Below are 25,513 nucleotides of genomic sequence, written 5' to 3'. Positions count from 1 at the left end.
TCTTTTACATTTGTATGAGAAAAAAAAAAGAAAAAAGCTGGCAGAAGTCAGAATTTTGGGTGTATTAAAACTTTTAAATGGGCAAGGAAAAAGCATAAAATATCCATGGAGGAGAAAGTTCAGTCTGAACTTTTTTTTACACCCCCCTCTTTAGAGCCCTCACACTTCTGCCCCTCCCAGGATACAAAGCAGTGCCGTCAGTTCTGTCATTCCCATTAAAAGAAGCCAAATGCAGGAGAAGCACCTTTTCTAATTCTTGTTTGTGATCCACTGGCTTAAAATCCTACGTATTGCTGATTCAAAATGCTGACGTCCCACAGCACCTGGAGGTCAGTTGTCACAGGGCTGTGGAGGTCTAGGAAAGTTTTGAAGTGCTAGATGTTGTGCTCAGAAAATGCTGTTCTACTCTCATTTTAAGAGTGTAAATCAGGGGTCATTCCATTGTAGCCAGCAGATTTTCTGCAATCAGTGTGAAATCAGTATCCAGGTTAACAGCCACACATCTCCGAGTCTGGAGATATTCAGCCTTGATGCTTCAGATGCTGGCCAAGGCACGTTCYGTGCGTTTCCTACTTAACTAACACTTGCACAGTTGACGGCCAAACATTCTTTCTGGAGCATTTACCATTTCCAAATATATTTATCTTTCAAGTAAATAAATTTTGTGTTAATTAGTGACAGCTCACTGCTAAAATATTCACTTCATTCTTTTATCACCCCATGGCAGAGTTCTGCATGCCACGCCAGCTGTCCTTCACAGCAGGTCTTAAAAGTTTGAAGCCTTATTTGGTGCMTGCAGTGACCTTTTAAATTCCTGAAGTTGGGGCTACACAGCTCAAAAATACAAATCTTGTTAATAAAATGTCAGGTTTGTAGCAGTCAGGTTTGTGTGGATCTTTCAAAATGCGTTTTAAGACAGTCTAATAGGGATTGTATATGTGTGGTAGCACAGTTGCAAGAGAAGCAAAACATTAAAAAAAAAAAAAAAGCTGTGTTCTGTTCCAGCCATATAAACAGTTCACAATTCTGCCCCCTGGGGAAAAATCGCCTCCCCCTTTACACTCCAACAAACAGCTGGTAGTTTCTTCATTCCTTAGGTGACCTCAAGAAAACTCAGAAATGCCTTTTTTTTTAAAAAAAAAAAGGGGGGGGGGAATTACCTAAGCCTTCAATCCTTGAATCAATAGCAATGTGAATAAATAATAGTGGGGGGGGATAAAAGGAGAAGCAGCAGAATGGCTAGCAGATGTTTCCTAAAGAAGACATAAACAAGGAAAATGAGCAGTCAGATTTTCCTTTATAGTACAGTTTACAAATTCATTAAACAGGACTTCTGAACCGTTGCTGAGGGATTGTTTAAGTTGAAACATTCTTGATTTCCTGCTTAACTGACTCACTTGATAAGATGCTCTCTAACAACATCATCGACTGTTGAATAGTTAACAAACCCTTTGGATCACATAAACCTGCGCAGCTGAGATGGTTCTTGACCTTTTGCATGTGGGTAATGATTACTTACATATCTGCAGGCATGCTGAAAGCTCTCTGTAATGTACTCAAGAAAAATAACACTGATATTTAAAACTATCACTTTTGTGTATTTCTGATACAGATATTAAAGCTGTTTAGATTTTAATGACCTGCCTGTTTAGTTGCCTAAAGCCATTTCTTTTCCATCCATTTAATGAAACTACATAAGCTCTTCTTGTGATGTTTGAAAGATCTGAGTAAATGTAGGGAGGATTGGTATCGCCTGTGTTCCTCCTAGAAACTGGCCTTACTGAAGTCTGCAGCTTTTGTCATACTGTAAAAAATGKTTTTTTTTATTCTGCTATGGGACTAATTTTCCTTTCCTTCCATAAAGGATTTTTAGCTGCAGAAAACCACTTGCTGTCAATGAAAACTTTACAGTAAACCTCAGTAGACTGCTAATTGGCTCAATAAYTCACTTTTATACTCACTATACAGCTGGAAGTTGCCTAGTACACACACATTCTCATATACCTAGAAGAGGGAATAATCAGAATTCTTTAAAATAATCACAAAACAAAATTTGGTAAATTGGCAAGTGGCCTGTTTTGCATACAAAAATAAACAATAACGACAAACCCCAACAAATCCTTGAAAATCCGTATCATTACATGAAATAATGTAGACCATTTCAAAAGTTCGTCTGACACAGACTTGAGAATGTCTGTCTTAACCTCCTGAAATCACCGATACAGCTATACTTCCGTCATGAAATAAGGTTAGCTCCAGCATCTTAGTAATATACAGCAAGTATCYTCTTTTCCTAGCCCAATTGATGGACAGTCAAAATCAGCTGAAATTATTGCATATTAAATATGAGACTGTATTACTGAACTGTGCAGATTTCAAAACAGTGTCTATATCACAATATAGCAACAACTATTTTGGATTGAATGTTTCAAAACTTTAAAAGTTAATATATCRTATCTGATTAGAGCTGAGGAGATTTTTGAAGAACTCCTAAGAACTACTTTAAGAAATGTWTAACAGGACATTATGTATCTTTTTATTTCTGTTTGTATCCTTTGTATGTGGAGTTTCTGTTTGCAGTTAAGGAAATTTGGCTTTGAATCTCTGCACATTCAACAGCAACATTTGGTGTATGGTTTGTAAACTTGTTTGTTATGTTTATAAATCCTTTTTAATGCTTCTAATGATCTTAAAAGACGTCATATCTCCCTTTTAGTGTAAATACTTTTGTGGTGTTGGCAGTCCCAGCTTTTCAAAAAAATGTATTGAAATCTTGTAAGGAATTAGACTATAGCTTTATTAAAACATCAAGATTCATGAAGTTCAAAAAGTAGCAAGCAATGCAAACTATTTCAAGTTTATACAAACAAAATAAGTATGATTTGGGACTGTTACTGAAGCCTATAATAAGGATTCTTTTTGTGAGATTAGTTATGTATTATAATAAGGATGTTTCTGTAGTTGCAATGAGGACTACAGATGAAAGCATCTTCCTTCTCAAAGCAGGATCGATCTTGTTCAGTTGAGATCTGTTTCCTTGGTTCTTTCCCTCTTTTCTCCCCTTAATGTAAGATGTAGCTTCTGGCTTATTTAGACACTTTTTTCCGTAAGAAGTTTACTGTTTAATTACTTATTTTTGTGAGTTGTCCCGACCAACCAGAAAACTTTGATAACCAGCAATATCTGAATGACCAATTTACTTGATAAAATAATTTCTACTGTCATCAACATCAGCTGCAGGCCAAAATATAGAGTGGTAAGTACCATGCATACTGATCTGTTTAACAGATGCACATGATGTATCCATGTTAGGTGACATCTTCCATAGGATGAAGTATTGTGGRAGTGGGATGTCAAATGTGAATTCCACAAAGGATAAAATTATATAACATGGAATATAAAGGAAAGGAGGCTTCTTAGAAATTCATAGCTTTTTGCATATCTCCTCACAACTGTATGATAAATTAATGCTCACTGTCACTTCTTTCAATCAGCAAAAGCTAAGCAAAGAAAATAAGCTGTCACATTTTTTCTTATTTTCAGTGTGAAGTTGAAAACATTTCTTGAGCTAATAAACTCGAATCTAGGACTGCTGGTATGTGCTTGACTTTTTCAAACTGTATACTTCAAAGCRTAGAAGCTAGATAAGCTAACAGCTCATTCAGTGAAGTTATTGTGTCAGAGGAAGCATGTCTATCACATGCTTGCTTTACAAATTTGAATAGATGTCGTTGTTCTCRGTAATGTCACCCACTCTGTGGCTGCAGGCATTGTTTGAACAGAGGGAATGTGAAGCATTTTTTTATTTTATTCAGGGGTGCTTCACTGCTGGGAAAACAGCCATTCCTTCTTTGGATCTTCTTTATCAAAATGATGACACAAGCAGTATTGGGGAGACTGATTAGACAGCTGGCCAAAATGTTGAAAATCATGCTGATGATAGTTTAGCTACATGATCTTCAGAGTGGATGAATCCAGGAGTAAGAGAAGAAAAATACCATGACAATTAAATGTTGCTTGCAATTTTCAGAAAAAAAATGGGTTAGAAGGCAGTATTAAAATTGTTGGGAACTACTACGGAATACATACTTGATTTTTTTTTTTTTTTTTTTTTTTTTTGGTTGCAAGTCCAGGTCCCACAGTGGCTGACTGCTGTTTCTCCATGGTACACTAAGTCAGTATGTCACAGACGTCTGCACTTTGCTGCAATCTGATTGTAAGATGAGCACTGACAGCCCAAATACATTCTTTGTTTCAGTTACATCAATACAGTCTGGTCCCTTGTGTTTATTTCAGCATTGAGTGAATTCTTTTGGTTATTTATAGGTCCTTCGGAGATTGTGTCAGTGGGGCGGGAGCGAAGCTCCATTAGCGGCGGAGTATTCCAAAGAGATCTGCTGGCTGGCTCCGCTCTGCTAGCTGTGTAAAAGTCGCAGCCGCGGAGTGGCCTTGCATCTCTGCTAGCATAGAGCAGATGCTGGACTCTGCTTTGGGCCAACAACAAGAGGCCTCAGTCATGGACTGGAAGAAGAACTGTGATTCAAGGTTCTGTTTTTTCTGCCCYAGCTATCCAGGAGGGAAGTAATCTCTTTGACATATGATTCAGAGGTAGTGGTTTTATATTTTTCTTTTTTTTTTTTCTTTTTTTTGTTTGTTCTTTTTGTCTAGTGTTCTTGAGAAAAAGGTTGGGAGGGAAATAGCAAATTGTATGTAATGGGCAGGACTTTGCTTTACCAAAGTCAAAGTGCAAGAGACTACACAGCTGCAGTTCTTCCTCCGTTATCTGACTTGTCTGAAAAACCTTATAGCTCTGAGCTTCTTCATGTATCTGCACTGACAAATACCTTTAACAGACTGAGCTGAGTTTCTGTCAAAGCCTTCAGACCTCCATGGCTCCATTACAATTGCTCGAGATTCTCAAAGAGGAAGTTAAGGAAGTTAGATGGACAGGCACCGAGCTTTCTAGAGAAGGAAAGGCTAGTAATTTTGTASGTTGATGAGTTCTTGATGAGATCTTTAACGTGGCTGTGATTTAATTGTATTGCTAATTAAACAGTAAGGTGTTCAGGCAATTTGGTAGGAGTCTCTTGGTTATTATTTAAATTGAAGTGAATGTAATGTAATAGATGCCACTGAAAATCTCTGTCTTATTTTGGAGAGGATTAGTAGCATCTTACATGTATCTTGCAAGAGACATTGGTCCTGATCCTTATTTTCATGAATGCTCCTTTACACACTTTGGCTAGATGAAAGACTCCTGATGTGGTCATATCTTCTCACTTTCTGATCTTGACAGGGCTTAGTCCGAGCGCAGTATCGTACCATACTGTTTTTGGGGTGCAACACTGTTGTGCTTCCAGTTCAGGGACTAGCTCATGGAATATGAGTTACYGCCCATGGAATAAATGAAGTCAGACCTATCACCTACACCATGAAAGCACCTCCATCTATATCCTGGACCATCTTGTCTTCAGTAGTGACACCTCTGTGCTTTTTAGCTATCCAGTATTAATCCGTGTATTAATTATCTGCCCAGTAGCCAGGATGAGCCCTCAGGAAGGTGCAGTGGATAGCAGCCTTACTCTTCGCTAAGGACATACCACTGGGCTGCGCAGGAATGTGTGACAACACAGTCATTGAGTGCAGATGTTTAATTCTTTAGTTCTTGTGATGTAAWATGAGCACCTCTTCTGATTACCTACTATAATAACCTCTATGAATCCGTGTAAAAATAAGACAAACCAATGTGATGCCAACTTAGRAAAAAAATCTTTTAGCTGTGATGTGCCTCATGATGGTTTCTGTAATTGCTTCATTTCTGCTGCTTTCTTTTACACCTCACTTTCCTTGTCTCTCTAGCAGTTTCTTATGTGCCTAACTAAGGACAGCCTCCACATTGGTTTCCTTATCTAATGCTATATGTGGTTTAATACCTTTTTTGCTTTTAAGTTCTATAGCAGAGAACTGCTCTGAAGATTTTAAAGGGATTTTAATCACAAAAATCACTGTACATTTATCAAAACCAACACAGGCTTTGACACAAATAAGCCTGAAAGACAGAAGGCACTCTAATGATGTTCAGATTTAACTCAGTCTCTACAGGGACAGAGTAGAGACTGAGTTATTTTCTGTTGCAGAGTGGACACCAGCAACAGAAAATACTGTTTGTGTCTGACAATTAAAGGTAATTATTGAAAATGAAATGAAAGCTTCCATCTCAAATAACTAGAAAAAAAAAAATAAAGCCAGACTTTGGTAGTATAGTTTCAGTTTCTATTTTTGTTTCCCTATTTCACTGCAGTTACCATGTCAGCACAACAGTGTTATGTTAGTGTAAGGATATGGAATAGAAACTCAGAACAAACATATTTATAGGAGATTTGTGGATTTGGACTAGTTCAGTCATTTTTGTTTAGGCAGCAGCAAGAAACTGCTTTATGAGAAGCTTTAGCAATGTTAAATATTTTTAAGCACAAAAACATATTTTCTAAATCTTTGCCTTGTATAGCCTCTGATATTCCAAACAGTTTTTCATCACTCTCCTGGTTAGATTATTTCACAGCTTAATATCTCTTTTAGATAATTTTATTCTTTATTATTTCTACTGCCCATTGCTGTGCCCTGATGGAAACAACCATGTGGTCATTAAGGGAGGAATTATATCACTCAGAAATCCAAAGCATAGATGTCTACAGCTGGGTGGCTGTTTCTGAGCTATCTTTAAAGCCAATGGAGAGGAAGAGACACCTTTAGAGAGTACTACCTCTAAAATATTTTAAATGTTTACTTAAGGACTGACTCCATGAAGCCTGGGAAACTGGACTTTGCATTCGTATTGTAGAAGTTAATGAGTCTTATCAAAAGAAGTACATGCAAATCGCAGAGATGATGAGAACAATCTGTAAGGACGTTATGTGATACAGATTTGCAGATTTTATAGGAGCATGGTTAGGCTCTGTGTATGTTTCAGAATGCTGCTCAATGAGGAAGAAAGGACACTGTACACTTCGCACAGCTGGACCAGATTGCTCGTGTGGATGCTGAGATGATGAGGAGAGAGGCACTGATGAAAATAACRTAAGTCATGATGCCAACAATTCACCATCACAGGAAATCTTTTAAAGACGTCTGTTTTATATAAGACAATAAGCAGGTATCTGCTGGCTAGGGAATACTGAATTGAGGCCTAACAAGAAAAAAATCATTCAGAAAACAGAAAAATTGGGTTGAAATAATGAAAGAAAACAGGAAAAAGTTAGCATACAGGCAAAAACATGCTTAAAATATGACAAAGTGAGATGAGCTAAAATGATGTTGCTGCCCTTGGAAAATCCAGATGAAATTGGGTTCCTACTGGACCAGATACTGAATTAACTTAATGTGAGAGACAGTGTCTGCTGCAAGTAGTTTGAAAACTAGATGTTTTCCTCAGTTTTCAAACTAATCCTGACATGTTTAAATTTACAGATACATTGACTGGAACCAAAACCAAAACTCTACAACTCTATGAGGCTTATTCAGTAGATAACCATCAGAGTAACTGGTTATTTCTCTTTCCCTTCTCCTGTTTGATAGTTCCCCTATGATTATTTAATTTGGTTCTTGCCTTCAGCTACCTGTGTATAATTATGGCAAAGACTGTTCAGGAATGTACTTGTAGGAGGTCAGAATATGGCGCATCGCCACAGCTTAAGACTGGCAGCCTGATCCCTAAATCAGTGACCAGCAAAAAGGACAACTCAGACAGTCATTCATAAGTTGCTTTTTGACACAATTATGCCTGGTTCTACTCTACAAATAGTAGTGCTTCTATTACAGTGCATTACATCAACAGAATTAAAGAACTGCAGATGATCTGGAGCATCACATCAAGGACAGCGGAAAATATTCTGGCTCCCTACCGCTTGCTACTAGTGAACCGAGAAAATGTGCAAAACTTACCATCTTTTTCCCAGGAGATTCCTTTCCCAATAAATTTATTACAACAGTGGTAACCCATTTTCAAGAATGTTTTGGATCATTCGGTCTGTCTAGCTCAGGCCTGTTTCTTCAGTATTGTACACAGTTACAACTGATGTCAATTCATAAGAAAACTAGGGACTTTTTTTCTCTTTAGGGCACAGAATTGGAATTCACTGAGAATGAAGGATCAATAAGGTGCAAAGTCAGAAAGCAGCGTTTGCCTGTGACAAATTATTCATTAGACAAAAGAACCCAATCTGGGCCCCATAACTAAGTGTTTAAGTGTACACATTACAAAATTACAGTGAAAAAAATTTTAATGACACAAATTTTATCAATGAATATATTGGTATATAAATATGTTCCAAATCACATAATTTCAATTTAAAAAAAAAATACTTAAAGAAATTCAATCAAATTCRTATTTATCTAACTCAGACACCTGATTTTCATGCAGCTCTTGAATGGTGCAATACACACCCATTGAAGCAAATGATAATCTCTTATTTAACTCTATGGGAAAATATCTGGCAGTAACTGAATTAAGTTCTTCATAATCAGATCTCAGTGCTTAAAATTAAGATTCATCTCTCTCTAGATAAAATATAGAAGCACATGTAAATATTTACTTAAATGATTTAAGACTAAGCTTAAAATACATTCACATCTCACAGTAGAAGAATGGACTTCAGTACATGCTACGTGATGGGATGGATGAATCCTTGATAGCCTGATAATGCATAAGGGTGCCAACTGTGCCAGAAAAATATATACTCTATACTTATCTTTTCTTTTTTTTTTTTTTTTTTTTTAACACTTTTTAACACTGTTTATAGAGAAATGTTTAACTGCAAAAATAAATTCAGCTAGTAAATACTAGCAAACGATAATCCTTCCCAACACAAGATCTAACACAAGTTTCTTACAATCTGGATAGATTCAGATGAAACTAGTGAGATATTCTTTTGTTTACTGTTATAATAAATCTTTCCTTTTGATCTCCAGCCTGCTAGTATCAATCTTTCCTGATTCAAGAAAGCATCAAAGGTTATAATAAGAGCTTAAATGTAGAAGATTGAAACCAAATAGCAGTAATGATACTGGGAGTCATTAAGAATCTGGAAATGATTTGGAGCTGAATGTATTAGGTATGTACAGAAGTTTCAGATAAAGAAGTTGTGTTAATAACAGTAGTTTAATCATGCATGCATTTGTGAATTCCAAGGATTCTAGCATTGTTTCTGCTTTGGAATAGCTTTATGAAAGTTCTTTTGCTCCTGATTAAATGAAGTAGGCATAGAGTTGTGTCACTGAAACCCAAAGTCATTAGCAATATTTCCACTTACTGCCATGGTCATTAGATGGAATCCTCCTCAGAACCATTACCAACTCCTTTAGTTTGCAGCTGATGTGCATTTTCTTCCTTTTTTTTTTTTCCCCCTTAGTTTCTAGGCTTATCTCTCTCTTACTGAGACTGAATTTTATCTACTGCAACAGAGTTCTCAGCTTCAATATGAAACATATTAAAGGAACAAACCATAAACAATTGCAGTTTACAGCAGGGTGTCCATAAGGTGCCCTAACAGAAAAACATAGAACAAAAAATAAGTGCAATAAAATAATAAAAGATCTGTTTCACTGATCGCTCACTCATAAAATAAAACSAAAACTAACATTTGGCTCTAGCAGACATGCTATATTCTTTTAAGTGGCTGAAAGGACAAGAGGTGTTGATAATGATTAGTTTCTATAGCTGGTAGAAGGGAGATCTCAGGAGAAGCTCAAGGTTTAGCCCATTAGTCCTTTTGATCTCTGTTTCCCTGGATGCCTGCAGGTGAGTTTTTTGCTTTCTCCAGCAGTTGGTAACCCTAGGAGTTTTGTCTCCATCTGTTTTCCTATCTCCCTCAAATATCATTGGTTCATATGTGAAACACTTGTTATGCTGGATTCCTACCCAATAAATCTCCCGTGACTAGGTGCTTGAACTAAYGATATAGCAAGAATGTTCAGGACCAGATCCTAGACAGCCATAACTGTGTTTAAGGCCATCAGTGGTGTTATCCTGATTTGTCTCTACTAGAGAGAGTCAACTGCACTGTTACTGAGATGTTTCTTCACTAACGTCACTGATACACCCACCCCATATTCTACATTCTAATTGTGAGACAATTTGCTACTATTTCTTCCTGTTTTTTCTTGAAACCATGCAATAGAATGAAGTGCTGTTTTCACCTAATTTTTCATTCCTTCGTTTCATTTCATTCTCTGGAATGGCCTATACAAGCAAGGACATAGAATGGACTTCATGTTTGGATCACCAGGAAGGTCAGGAACAGCACTATTTGTAGCCGTCATTGGTGGCATGTAAAAMTTGTGAATGATTAATCTCAGAACAACTTAAGTATGCTCCCCAAGTTCCTCTCAGGTTTGTCTCCCACATTCACGAGGAGTTGGAGTTTTAACCTCTGTATCATCAATTCCTTGCTATTTCTCTGTCGCAGCTGTCTTTCTTTAAAAACTGGTGCAGTCCTGAATTAGGCCATTATTTCATCCTTGAAAATCAGTTTCCATTTACCCAGTTCACCACTTTTTGAAACTGCARTAACTCATGATTGCTGGGGCCAGGGGGGAATTGTCTGAGAGATGTGTAATGCACTGAGCTAACGTGTAAGGATAGAGTATAAAATTTAAGTTATAAATGAAATTGAYGAGCAAAATTTTTCTCCACTTAGCTTTATTAATGATGCAATATTTTATTGCCTGTGCATAAAATTATTTACTGTCATTGTGTTTGGCTGTAATGCTGTTTCATAATTCAATGGRCTCTTTATAATTTTTATTTCCATATATCACTTTATTTCTATGCAGATTATTGTCACAGGGTATACTTGTGGTAAGTGTGTGGTCTTTCAGGAACAAACAYAGGCAGATTGGCATTAAGCTGAAGAAGCAAAGTCTTAACTGTGGGCTTATTTTTAAGCATGTGAGTATGTGGCTGAACTAAATAGCTGTACAGGTTGTGCTTCGAGGGTGACTAAAAAAACTATACTTTTTTTTTTTTTTTTTGGTTGTAGACGTAAACATATATCTGGCGATATTAACCAGCAATGTCTTTAAGCATTTACTTAATTACACAAGAAGTCCCACGGAGAGCAGAGACAATACTTGTGTACTTTAAATTAGGTATCGTCTGGTGGGTATGCAGGATCTTGCAGAATCAACACTTGTGTTTATATATCATTTATTAGAAAGTGTTTGGAGAAAGATAATAAGAGTGATCACAAGCAAGAAAAAGCTTTCAAGAAAAAAGATTGAAAAGATGAAATAGTTTGATTTAGAGAGGAGAATAAGAGCAAACATATCAAAAATATTGAAGTATGATATTGAAGTGCTAGAATGAAGATGTCCCTTTTCTCTGACAAATAGTTTAACAACGGGGAACAGTAAGGAAAAAAAGACAAACTGGAAAATGTTATAAGGAAACTCTTTTTCTAAAGTGCGTAAATAGATGGCAGGATTCAATCTCAGAGGAAATGAGGCCAGTAACTCTAGGAAGTTTCTGAGTGAGACTGAATATTTACATAGGTAACAGTGGTACCTGAAATTATCGTAAATAATAAGCAAATTGTGTAAGAGTAGTTATCGAAATGACCATTAAACCTTGTGCTCTAGGCCTTTATTCCCTCTAAATGAGAATAGTACTGTTGTACAAAAGCAGATGATATCTAACAGAAGGAATTGATTATATCACACCTGTCTGATAGATAGGTCTTAGACCACCGTCTCAGTTATCTGGTGATGACCAGATATGTCAAAGACAGTGATTACAGCGATTAACGATTACGGAGAGCTGCAGTATTTTATTCYGTATATCTAACCTAGTGTGATAGTTCCAGTTCTTCTATGTACTTGTTTGATATCCTTTAAAAAAGATATAGATTGAACATTCGGTGTATTGACTTGGTAGCTTTCTTGGTAGCTTTCAATGTGGTATATTGTTAGTTCAACAGATTATTCATTTGAGGGACTTCTTCAATCTTGTATTAAAAATAGTAAGAAAAAAAGGGAGAAAAGGGTAAAAAAAAATCTGATCTTTATTTATTTTCAATTCCTTGTCATAAACTCCCCTGACAAGTTCGCCTTTTCATTGCAACATTTTTCAGCTTTAGGGACACCATCACTGAATATGTTGTTATTTTTTCACCTCTTGACTTTTTATTGATTTTAGTGTTTTTTCTTTAAGATGGAAAATTGTTTACTATTTTCAAATCAAGGATCTTCCTAGAGAGACTTTTGCATTTTTCCAGAATCTTTCATCTTTATTACCATCATTCTAAAGAGAACAGAAGGGGATGATGGTCTTTATGAAATCCGTAATGACCAAAGCATAGAGCAGAAGTAGCATCGTGGAACTCCTCTTCTGTGGCTGTAAGTACGTGGACAACATAAACAACGATGTGGCCTAACGCTTATAGACGATGCTACGTTATTGCTGAAATCCTCTTCCTGAGGCTTTTTAAAAGTGACTCAAGGCAGGCACCCAAAATGCCCAGATTACCAAAAATGTCATTTAGGTATATCTCTTTTCCTTGTTGCATGGCTTCAAGTGTGGATTACAGAAGTTAATGATTTGGTTGGCACTGGYATGCTCAGGAAGTAAGGTCAGTCCACTTCTCAGAATAGGCCACACGCTATATGTGCATCTTAATTGTTTAATGTAATATTTCTGCTTAATTACAGGAAATGTCACTTACTATATTGATGGTAGAATGAATACAGCAATGTAAATGACTGTACATTTTTACAATGAGAGAGAAAATGATTAATTATGAGATGGAATAAATTAACTCATACATCAAATGCTTCTAAGTGGTGTTAGGAGGTGGGGTAGGAGGTGCCTCTAGTTTAATCCTTCTGCAGAGGAAATTAGAGCCAAATTATATTGGAGAGTAAAGAGCAGAAATGGTCTCTATGGCCTAGGAGAGCATATAATAGTACCTAACATTTATAGACATGCATCGTGTCATACTGAAGTTTATATGCCATAAAGATCACTTCATTTATCACTATACTGTAGTTATACCTGAGACCAAGTAGCATCATAGCATGCTCCTTCACAAATTTTATTAGAAAGTATGAATTCAACTGTGACAGGTATAAACYGGCTGGAGCATGCTTGCAGGAGGAGGCATATATGTCTGAGAAATCGCATACATATATGCGATTCGAAAGAGAAATCGCAATGGATTTMATGAAGTAGAACCTGCAAATTGAGGACTGTAGGTCAGACAGGGAAAATTTCTGGAAACTTGATCATAAGTAGTAAAGTACAAATATGAGTCTATAAATAATTTCTATACATTGCCCAGATATTTAAACTATGGTATTCCTTGGAATGAATACTCTTTACCCAGGAATAAGACCAGTGCTCGCATTTCAGCCTTACTCTGCCTGACCTAGATTTAGTCTTTCTTTCTTTGCTTTCATAAAAAAATATTTGCTTCTTTCAAACCAGTTGGAGTTGCTATCCTGTTTTACAGATCAAGCTGTATTTTAGAAGGAAAAAAAAAAACTTTTATTTGCTCGTGAACCCTTGATGCAGCGTATATTGTAGAGCTAACACCAGTCATCTCCAAGGCTCCGCGATGAACAGCRTGACAAAAGCTTTTAACATTTCCCTTTCAAATTAAATATAGCTCTTCTTCAGGCCAAGGAACCACCAAAACTGAGGCATTGTTTATTTCTGGAAAGGAAAGAGGGACAGGGAAGACATGTTGGATCATTAGTGTCAAGGTTTTCAGTGTGGTAGTAAGGGAGAGGCCAAATGGCAGAAAAAGAGCTATTGAAGCTAGTTATTAGATATTCAGTTAGGATAGGCCTTGCTTTTATTTATTTTTGGTGAACTTTTTTCAAGAGAGATAATTTTCATTCCCACAGAGAATGCAAAGAGTTTTAAAATTTCAACATCTGTCACAAAACGGATTTTTTCTTCTAGACAGCTGTACTACCAGCCAACATTAAATAAATATCTTTTCATATTCTTCCTCCTGCTGCATCCCTCACGTTTGTCCTATCCCTTCCCGATTCCTACTATACACCTTCCCCCCACATACACCTTTAATGGGATTTAGAGTGCTGCTTACTCTCCTGGCATCACACAGCCAGCAGAAATAAGCATAAGTCACTAATAAATGTTACATCCCAAAGCTACAACATGAAAAAAGATGGCCTCCTTCCCAGAAGCTGTGCGCTGAATATTTAAATTTGTTTGCAACCCAGCACTGAATGCTGTGTTGTCAGCCAGGGCACGTAGCTAAGTGCAAGTAGTGCAGACTGCAGTTAATTAGTAAGTTTGGTTTGTTAGTCTGTGACTACAGCAACTTTCTTCTCATAAAATATCTTTCATGTACATAGCTGGAAACAAAATATTCTTCAAAGAAGTTTTGTCCACGTGTTTAACTGTTCTTTATAGTGCCAAAACCTCTTGAATAAAAACAAATCCATGTTAGTGTCATCATGCAAGGGGTTTGAATTTCTTTATCACATCTCACTATTATCTAAAGATTTCCTCTTGAGTGTATATTTTCTGTAGTATGTTTAATATGTCCTTCTCATATAAAATTTCTTTCTCTCATATGCACACATACATACACTAGGACTTTTAGGTAGTTGGTATAGTGAATAAATTGTTAATTTCTTGTATATACTATAGAGGAATTGAGAAATTAAAAAAATCATGTCTTGTAATTAAAATAATAGGAAAATGCTTATTAATCACGTAAACAATTTGGCAACCAAGTCTTTAGTTGTGAAATCTTAATAAATGGTTAAATATTTTTGTTTTATATAAAATACTAAACTTTTCTGGAAAAAAAATCTTTCTGTATATGAAGCAATGGAGCAAGAGTGACAGTGCAGAAGACAGGAACAATGCCTGAAGTAATATCCTTTTGCCCTCATTCATGAGAGCTTCTGAAATACAACCTGCTCAGGATTTTGGATRGTTCTTTTTGACCGCTGTTGAAATGCCTTTGTCCTCATTTGCTTTCTTCACATATACCAAAATAAATGATATTCAGCTTCACTGGAGTCAGTGAACCTGCACGGATGTAAAAGTGATGGGAGAAGAAAATTAAACATTTTAAAACGGACTTACTAAAGTACCCTGGTAAAGGTGAAATTAGTAAGTCTAGTCTGTTAATCACTTGTCAAAGTCTGACGTTATATAAGGCCTCAGCAGCTGGAGTCTATTGTCCAGACAAGGATAATCAGCAAATCCAAGTTTATAAATTGTTGACTGGAGACAATGGTGCAGAGATAACCCAGGAGAGGTTGTGAAAGACTTCACTGGAGTTTATTTGCATTGCAATTCTGCTGGAAGTCACAGAAGCTTGGCTTCCTACCTAGTTACTGCCATTTATTTTTGATATGCCCCAAAGCATCCGTGACACTTATTAAAATAGAACGGTGTCTAGGCAGCCATTAACGCTMCTGTATCTTGTTTCAACAGTTGCTCTATTTTAAGAATTTCTACTTTAAGAAGTGTATATCTTCAAACCTGCTATATCTGTTGATTCATGTAGCTTAAGAAACCTATGAGCTAGATCCAAAAAATTACATTTTAGAAGGGAACTTATACAGCTTCCAATGTCCAGTTAGTGTTGTGGCTTAGTGGACTGTTGTTTTCATTTCTGTAAATTTCTTTCTACCTTTCTGTTACTGCCAACAGGATATACTTGCTTGTAATCTAAATWATTCCACCTTACTAATCTATGTTATGTACCTTTATTTATTATATATAGTGTCTTTATATACTTTTGCTCTAAATGTGCCTTTTTTTGCATTGTGTCATTAACTATGTAAGAATTTCCTTTTCATCTCATTTTTGTGGCAAATACTCTTTCTGCAATTTTGGATGTGAGCCAGGCATGTTAGAGTGAAAATTGGAGCTGTTCACTCCTCGAGCCTGCCAATGTTCTCACAACAGCGAATATTAGTTTATAAATTACCCCAGGGAGAAATGCCAGTCACAGAAAGCTCAAGAGAGCCACAGGAGCCAAATCACACCTTTCTGATATTTCGCTTCCATGAGCGTTTACATTCAAATGTAAACAGTGTTTACATTTAGAGCTGTATTCAGAATTATAAAAGACTTCYCATGCTTCTTGGTGAAATAGGTCTGTTTGATATATCTATTTCTTACTGCCTAGCTTACATTGTATTTTATTGGGGGAAAAGATCTGGTGGGAAATAAGCCAATCTGCCTAATTATTCCTGACCTATCAGAATATAAGCGTCAGTGGAGGAGCAAACGCAAGCCTCTCTATGCAGCTTGTTTCTGTTACTGGTAATGTAGTTTGCTTCTCACAAAGAAGCAGAATTTGAACTGATRAGGATTTTGAAATGATGAGTCTTAGTCCCAGAAACCGACAGTATGATATGATAATGCCATGACGCAGAGGATACAACTCAGAGAGTATAGGTTGTAATGAAGTACGTAAAAGGACAGGAAAATATATCTTCAAAAGTAAAGTGTCAGACTAAAAGGATACATTTCCAGATCATTTCAGTCTGCATGTCACCCTGTAAATCACTGCCATTATACCAGCCGAAAATCTGCTCCACAACAACTGTTTGATCATAATTGTGTTGCCAATTTCTAATTCTTGTTTAATACTTCATATTTCCTATCTGCATGCTTTTATTGTACTTTGCATGATTATGTTGTTTATGTCCCTATTTYCTTCTTGTTGAATACACTGGAAAAGCAGTTATTCACACAAAAGGTTCTGGCCCAAGTGTTCTGGACACTTCACAGCAAAAAGAAATGGTACAGACAATGACCCAAAGGCCTTACAGTGTAATTARATTTCTTATTAGAGGATGAGATATAAACTCATTCATTTGCATTAAAATTGTTTGTCAGAGGTTTCCTAAGTGTTTAGTATTTTCTGASCTTGAGTACCTCAGAGTGAATATAAATTTTAATTCAGCTAAAGTTTACTCATTTATGCYGGCTTAGTTTTTTGTTCTGAATCTATATACAGAATGCAACTGAAACGTAGTTACCACTGGAGAGGAGTCACACGGACATGACTGCCTATGCCCCTTCTTGAGACTAAAGGGCCACACAACAGGGACTAGCGACATTTTAACTTCCGTGGGGGAAAGAAATCATAGGAACAGTTCTGGGAGTAGTGGATCAACATGGGTTTGTGATCCTCTTTGTGGAATAAAAAGAGGTGACACGGTGGAAAATGACATTATAAGAAGTAAGATTTGTCGAGTAGAAAGGAGAAGAATTGGGTTGTGACTTGAAGATAATGACAAGATTTAAAGATGAACTAGAGGAAGAGTTTGAGGWTGGGAGAGGGATATTGTCAGAGACCTGTGAAAGGAGGATGTTCTTAGACTTTGGACCTTCCAAAATATTTAGCCATTTACTTTTTTGAAGTTACACGGTTAACTCTCATTGATTCGCATGCCCCTCTCCACCTGCTCATGGATACTCTTTCTACCCAGCTCCAAACCTCCACTTGCCTTCCCAGCTGATCCCTGCTCCTCCCGGCTCCTTTGGGGCAGCCTGAGGATGGGCAGCAGCACAGGATACCTGCTACGATGAGCGTTAGCTCCATTCCTGCTGCTCCCCTAGCAGGAGGAGCAGGAGYGGGAGCAGGAGCCCTTCCTTGCTGCGCTGCCCCACACTCCCTCAGCCCCGGGATGTGCTTTCCCACCCTCTAAGCCTGGCTCCAGYGGTGGGCCACCGCAGAAGCCACGGCAGAGCCCTAGGGACGCGGGGGACGTGTGCAGGAACTGTTGCTCTAGAGAAAAGCATTTTTCCACATTCCCTATGGAGGGCTTTTGTTTGTTTATGTTTAGATAAAAATCTCCTCAATTGTTTTTGAATGATAGGTTTCTCCCCTCGGACTGGAGAAACACAACCCTTGTGAGACAGAGGTAGAGGAAAGCAGCTGGCATTCCTAAGCTGCTATTTGGCATGAGCAAAGGACACTGAGATAAGGAAGTCTAAAAGAAAGGTTTCTGTTCTCGCCATTACGGCACTGATTATGCTCAGAGGCAGGATGGGCATGGGGGAGGCTGGAGAGCGCGAGAGGGGGCTGTGACGCAGCGCGATCGCAGATACATCACGCACCGGGGGGAGTGTATCCACCAGCCTTCTTCGCGCCCAAGTAAACTGAGCTGGAGYAATGTTTCCTCTTTTTGTTTTCTGATTAACTGTGTACCTTAATATTAAAGCAGGTCAAAAGCAAAGAGGGAGAGGAATGGAAAAACATACAAATATTGGCCATTTTTATGCTTTTTTTCAGCTTGACAAAATTCTGGAAAACAAGATTTTATCAAAATCTTAAAGGTCTCAATTGTTTGAGCAGCTCTTAGCAGATTAGCAAATGAAACCAAAGAAGTTTTCAGACTATAGATTTCCTGCTTTTGTTTTTAATTTTTATTTTTGAGATATGTGGCATTTTAGTGAGACGAGGTCTGTTTATGTTTCTTCTTATTTTGTAATACCTACTTGGAAAAAAAAGACTGAAAATAACTATCACAAATAGAAACCTTGGCCAGGCCCCTACACAGGGTTTATTTCTTGTTTGATAAAAGTCAATGGAAAACTCATATCAATGTCAATGCTTGGGGGTTTTTTGTTGCATTTATCATGCTCGGATAGACAGGTGGTAGATAGAGCRCTACACATGCCTGGAATATTTTTTTCCTTGAAAAAAGTGACAGATATTAACAGACACTATTACAGTAACAAAATACTTCAGCATTGATTTCCAAAAGATCTTTATAGTCTCCATTAATCATGAATGCACAACATGTAATTATAATTTATAATATAAACATTATTAGAATAATAATTAAAGACAGATTTTTTCTGAGATTTGTATTGCCTTTTCTTTTAGAATTGAAATGATTAGCACAGGTTGATGGATTTTGAAAAGAAAAAAGCATTCATAGAGTGAAGAAAAGGATCAGTCCTACATTCTGTATTAACTTAACACGGATAAGCTTATGTTTAATTTAGGACAACTCATTTGAAACAATCCATTTGAGTAAAAAAAAAATCCTTAAGTGGATTAATTATCTCTGTAGAAAAAACAGGAGCTTAAATCCATTTGGTATAGGATCCATAAATGATCCTAGAAATGAAATGGGAATTTTCTAACGATTACTTTAAACTGCATGCCTTAGATGAAAATAGCCTTCATATCTTCTGGACCATATCAATCAGAACAGCAGCATGGTCTTTTAACTGCTGAATACAGAAGAAATTCAAAATCTGCAGCCAGTTCATTGTATGATGATCGCCCTGAAGACAGCACATCCCGTCTGAGCTGCTGGCTTGTTGCTGCTTCCTGTTCAATGCCTGGATGCGAGTGTTCACGTTCCTTGGTAATGTACCAGCACGGGCAGGACTTGAGCGAGTCTTTCCGTGCACCCACGGTGAATGTTGACCCTAGTAGCCGTTCTGAGTTAAGTAAAACAATCCAAGAGAATCTCAGGTAACTGGAGGTCACACAGCTTTCCTGGAAAACTTGGACATTTGCCCAGCAGGCTTTGAAGTGTCACCCGGCACGACCCTGAATGCCAAGTTCAAAACCCAGCGCCTGCCTTCTTCACCACCAGCCAGCTGAGCAGACGGCAGAGCTGTACACCATGGCCAAAACACATAACACAGATCCTCATCCTATGTAAATAAGGAAATAACTATACTACAACCATGCCAAATGACTCTAATGAAGGCTCTGGGACAGAAGAACTCAAAGGGCATGTCTACATGGCTCACACCAGTGCTGTATTATAGGTCACTGAGCTAATTTCAAATAATTTGGTGCATGGGACAGTGAGATTCCATATTGTGATATTAACTTGGATCCCAGAAGCTTCTCAAATTGCCAGTTCACTTGGCTAAAACACAGCATGATTATGGCTATGTATGTGTACCCTGCAATATTGTGTGATATTGCACCCACAGTCACTCAGATTTACCTGGCGACAACAGCACTTAGGGGTTTTGTGCCCTCATCAACATGTGCGGGTTTTTTGTTGKTTTTTTTCCCCCTTTTTTGTGGTTGTGCCTGAACAAGAAGATCTAGAGATGGAAAGAGCTGGTCAGTGACATCCCACTCTGTCTTCTTACACAGCAAAACCTTCTAAGGCAAATAGTAGATCACTGTGGGGAAAATTATGTTATAAGCGTTTTTAAGCAGTAGTTGTAAATTTCCAGGATTTTCAGAATTGCAGCTTTCAGAAGCAACTTGTGATAAATGTGACTACCCCTGGGTACCTCCTGTACTGATGTACAGGGTGTTTCCATAAGTCAATGCTGAAGAAAGGCATTTTTTTTAAGTTTGTCCCTTGAGAGAGAGCAATCCAGTGGGTTTATTTGTTTTATTATGCTCACTGCTGCTTAAAAGAAGACAAAATGTGGCGAGTAGCTCATTAAGAAAGAGAGATTGGATCTGTGTTAATATGCAAATACTAATCCATTAGGACCCTGCTCGTACACCAATCAATCAATCAACTCATCTGTCTCTGTATTGTTCATTATTTGAAAAATGCTTTTAATCACTCTGCTATGCATTAATTAATAGCATGCCTAGTTGAAAGGAAAAAAGAAATTTAGCATTCCTTGGGGCTTACATGTACAAATATTTAATATTCAGCTATGATTCCTTGATTAAGATGTATCCTATAGCCAAAGATAACACAGGGATTTACAGAAGCTGAGATACAGGGCAATTTCATTTTATATCAACTATTTCATACATATTTTTTCTAAAGCACTTTATAGAGTAAATCATTATATGTAATAGATAGATATATGAAAAATAAATTCAGTATTGTGGAAAGAGACAGAATTCAAGGGGATACAATATATTTTTTCCCATTGCTATTTTAGAGGTATCTGTGGGCCAAAATAAACCTGAGGCACATGCACACAGTCCCACTAACTTCAAAAGAAATTCTACAGAAGATGTGATTTTAACTTCAAAACTCAATTTTTCTTAACAATAGTGACTTTCTATTAAAAGGAAAAAAAGAAATCACAGTAAGGGTCACAATAAGGAAACAAAAATTATTGACTGGACAAGAGATTTGCAATGGGACATGCAATTGGGAATGGATATAGAGGTGTGTGGATTTACTTGAGGACAGGAGAAGACGAACTTTCTGAATATCCTAGAAGATGGGCAAATGCCATATGCTGGAGTTTGAGGGTGTTGTAGAAAGAGGCAGTGCAGCAGTCAGGGTGAGAGCAGAACAATATACCTGAGAATTTAAACAAAAGTGATGGTCGTAGAGGATGTCTGAGGTGAGTTAATTAGAGACAAGAAAAACAGGAGCTGAGGAAAGTTCAGGATCAAGGATGAAACCAAGGCGACCAAGAGGGAGAGCAAAATGTGAAGTCAGATTCAGAAAAGAGTCAGGAGTGACTGCGTGGGCTGAAAGGCTGTTCCTCTGCTATGTGCAGAGCTCCCCGTTTCTCTCCTTCACGTGAATATGGCTTTTGCTCAGGTAAGTTATCCTGATAATTTCATTTTCTTTCATATCAACCATCAGTTTCAGAGAAAAATCTGTGCCTGAATACGGGCTCACAGGCGCAGCGGTTTGCAGACTTCAGTCTGATCTGACTGCCAGTTTCTCAGCCACCCCGGGCCTGGGAAACTCTTGGTTTCAGAGCAGCTTTGGTGCCCTGTTTGCACCGCTGGGACTGAAGGGTTCCCGCCTCTCCTTGCGGGTAATGTGACCATTACCCGAGTGATCTCTGTGCGTTAAGACAAGCATGTGGCTGTTTGAGTCTTCGCATTTTCTGCCTACTTTGTCTTCAGTAATGTAGTCAAAGGAGGCTAGGAAAACCCATGCATTATAGACTGCTAATTCTCTGCACACATCTGCCTTGTTAAGTATGACTCACCGAGCTCAAATTGCAAAGGATTTATTCATCTGAAATCCTGAAGCTTTTACTGTAACAGACGGAAAATGACTGATCCTTCACTTAAAGGATTGCTTGCCAAAGTGTTACCATACTAGGATTTCTAGGTATATGACTATTTCCATAGACATAGCATCAAGTTATATTTTATTAGTGGATTTGTGCTGAGTAATGTGTGTGCAGGGCTGAGATACTATCTATAGTTGTAAAAAAACCCTTATTTTTATATTGTTTCGGATTATACTCTTTTCTTTTTCTCTGAGTTTTTGTGTTTTGTTTATATGGTCTATCTTGGGACGGTACTTGAGAATCTGTTCAAAAGCAGCATGGACAGGTAAACTAAGCAAGGGCACGACCTCACCATTTATAACTATAGTCCTACAACTAATTTACTGTTTATTGCTCATATTACTTTCTCTTAATAATATTAATATATATTCTCTTAATAATATTAATATTTTTGTTTCCTCGTAACACTCTTTGTAGACACAGAAAAATCATTTTGTCCCTTTCCTGGGTAATATTTGTTCTGACGAGCCTGAAAATAAAACCCAAGCCAGCGGTGTGCAAGTATGGAGAAATGAAGGGACTTGCTCAAGGTCACCCTGCAGGCAACTGGCAAAGCTGGGAATAGATAAATACTACGAGAAGTTGACTGAACACTGTGGAAATGCTAGGGACCAAAGCATATGTTTTAATTTGAGGGGATTGTTGGATATTATAAAATAGACCTAGATGAGTAATTAAATCTGTGCTCTGACCAACTGTATGCCCTGTAACACTCACAATATACCAGGCTTGGGGGAAAAATGGTGACACAGAATAGATCATTATCTGGCTGCTGTTGGGCAGGAGCTGACTGTTGGGTAGTTCCTGAGCAGATGTGCTGACTGAAGACAGAATTCCCCGCTCTACGCTTTGTGCGCTCCCACAAAAGACTAAAGAGCCTGCTAGCAAGAACTGGCTAGAACATATGTAAGTATTTGCTGGTGAGAAATTGTAAAAACACATTAGCTTGTTTTTGGAAATTTCTGTAGGTTTTCAAAGGGAAAAAAAGGAAGAGAAAAATATATTTTTTTCAGCTTTTTCATTAAAATACTTGGAATTCAATATTTTATGTAAAAAAATGAGATTACAAGAATGTAGAACAGTTTTATTTTTAAAAAATCCTTCAATTGAAAATGTTTGATCAGCTCTAATTTTGAACATTATGTAAACCTCAAGTCTTTCCCAGTTGTAGGAAGATGAGCTTGTTAGCAGCAGCCATGTGGAGTAAGTGTCTAACTCCTCTTGAAAACCACTGTGCTAATGTGATGAGGAGTGGCTGCAAGATTCAGGAATCATTCCATTTATTAAAAGCCATCATTCACTTACTGACAGGAAGGACAAACAAGTTATTTGGGCAATAGCCCAAGACTTGAAAGGCCTGGCACTCGTTCCTTATTCTACCTCTGTGCTGTAGGCTGAAATTCTCAAAAGTATTTAGAGGCTGAGCTGTCTTTTTGTTTGTTTGTTTGTTTGTTTTTAATTTACCATCCATAAACTCGGAATTTCAACACTTCCTTGCTTCATATGGAATATTGAGTGGAAAGAGCACTTGAGGATTGTGGAGATGTATGGCCAGAAAAACTAGCAAAACATCCAAGATTCTGTTGCTACGGAATATTAAACAGGAATTCTGTGGGTAGAGAAGATATTGTATCCAATAGTATTCCAAATGCTGGTGGACAGAGGAAATAAATAAATTTGAACTCATTTATCTCAGTACCGTTTAAAAGATTTGGACAGTAAGTTTTCACTGGGAGAGGACAAAAATCAGTAATGGAAGTTTTATTTTCAAGATCTTAAACAGGAAATTCCAAACAATGGAAAGTTTAAAACATTAAATCCAGCACCAAGACTATGACAGTATTTCCTTTCATACATATTTGTTTAGATATGAAAGGAGTGAAAAATATTTATGGCCTTTTTTTCATTGGTAAAGGCAACATTTTTTAAAAAGTCTTAAGGCATCTGGTCATGGATGTGTTTATGCATAGTTGAGGCCAGATAGACTACAGATTTTATAGGTTTGTATATGGAAATACTGCAATTGCATAGTTATCTGTGTCTATCTCTCCTGCATTCTTAGGAAGAGAGAACTGCAGAACTAAGCACTTCTGACACTTGAAGAATTCACCAAGAGACATTCCCCTAACCCTGTGATTACTTCTATCTGTGCCTATAAACATACTGTAAATCATTATGGTATGGGAAGTTGTCTCCTTGCATTGAATGTAGATAACAGATGACATTTTAAACAAGAGAAAAATGAAGTCCTCCTGCTCCTGACATTTTCACCACTTCTTTTCTTTACTAATTTTCAATGTCAGAGACAGTTTGTGCCAGAGTGCTAAAGTGTTGCTTCCATAGATTTGCAAAGTGAATTAAGCTAGTCATCCATCTCCTCTGAAGAGAGTATTGATATGCTCCTAGCTGTGTGTGAGGGATGAGAGAAATAGCTTTTCAGGGGCATGGTATTGGTGATTATATTTAAGCAGTAATAGTTAGTCTGCTGTTTTTCAAAGAGATTGTATCCTCACATAGATTTTAGCTTTCTCTCTCTGACAAAGCTGTGACTATCCATTCAAAACTAAGAGAAGAACGGAGTAGCATGTTGCCTTGTACCCAAGCTGCGTCCCTGCCCCTTTGCTTTATCTCCCAAATCTGTTTGGCTGGATCATCACCAGTTAGCTACAGAAATTTGGAAATATGCTAATGAAAGGCCTGCAGAGAACCAAAGCCCTTTCCAGTCACCATAAATATATTGTCCCCAGGAAATTTGTCTCCAGCATATTTTTATGTACTAGATCCGTGATGCTTCATGAGTCACCCATGAGAAATCCAAAAGCCACAGCAAAAATCTCTCTGGACTATGCTACCACTGTGTCATCAAAAAAGATGAGTGAAGTTTCTCAAAACTGGAAATCCTACAAAGAAAAAGTAAATAAGTAAAAGTGTGTATATTTTTAATTCTTTTAATTAATTCCTATTTTTAGGACTCCCAAGTTCACATTTTTCAGTTTTATTTCACAAACTAAAGCTAGAAATTTGTATTAAAAAATGAAGTGGAGTTGCTCTTCTTTTCCCATGGCTCCAGGAAATGTGACTTCAAAAAGGCCAACCCTGATGTCTCCAGTATTTCGATATCTTTAGTGGTAAATTGCAATCATGACTACTGACTCAAAYGGTCTGTTTTAAAAATTAAATCTGAGGTACTGTGCTCAGGAGTGGTTTTTCAGGTGGAAATACTTTTAAATAGACAAAGATKCTTCTAGGATTATTAAAAATTGTCTTATAAGTCATGTTTTGGGGGAAATAAAAGTATTTGCACATGATAACAATGAGACACCAACGTGGGCAACAACAACCTGAACTCCACCAGCTGCTGAATAGTTTTTTATCAGTCCTACATTTGTGTGTACAGATCTTTCAAAAAAAAAAAAAAAAAAAAAAAAAAAAACGGGGGGCCAAAGCAGGCAAGTAGAGACACTAGCTTAGTAATCTACCCAGCTGAGCACTGGCCTGGGACTTAGTGTACTGGTGTCTGAG

The 25,513-nt window shown here is 37.4% G+C and overlaps 1 long non-coding RNA gene across 2 annotated transcripts; it reads left to right on the top strand.

The window, feature by feature from the left end:
* The first annotated feature begins 4,391 nt into the window (after positions 1–4,391).
* On the top strand, positions 4,392–24,917 carry LOC146588606 (uncharacterized). 2 transcript variants are annotated; one of them, XR_014897392.1, is made up of 3 exons: positions 4,392–4,608; positions 22,719–22,897; positions 24,054–24,917. It is a non-coding gene; the product is annotated as an uncharacterized LOC146588606 (long non-coding RNA). The 2 variants fall into 2 exon arrangements; XR_014897391.1 differs by lacking the exon at positions 4,392–4,608 and adding an exon at positions 12,319–12,390 and having other exon boundaries at positions 22,409–22,897.
* The last annotated feature ends 596 nt before the right edge of the window (positions 24,918–25,513 follow it).

This window comes from Rhea americana, unplaced genomic scaffold (assembly GCF_003343005.1).
Source record: "Rhea americana isolate MKP2758 unplaced genomic scaffold, rheAme1 scaffold_50, whole genome shotgun sequence".
In the NCBI taxonomy this organism is placed as follows: Eukaryota; Metazoa; Chordata; class Aves; order Rheiformes; family Rheidae; genus Rhea; species Rhea americana.
Note: the sequence above shows the minus strand (reverse complement) of the source record. Positions and strands in the feature narration are given on the sequence as shown.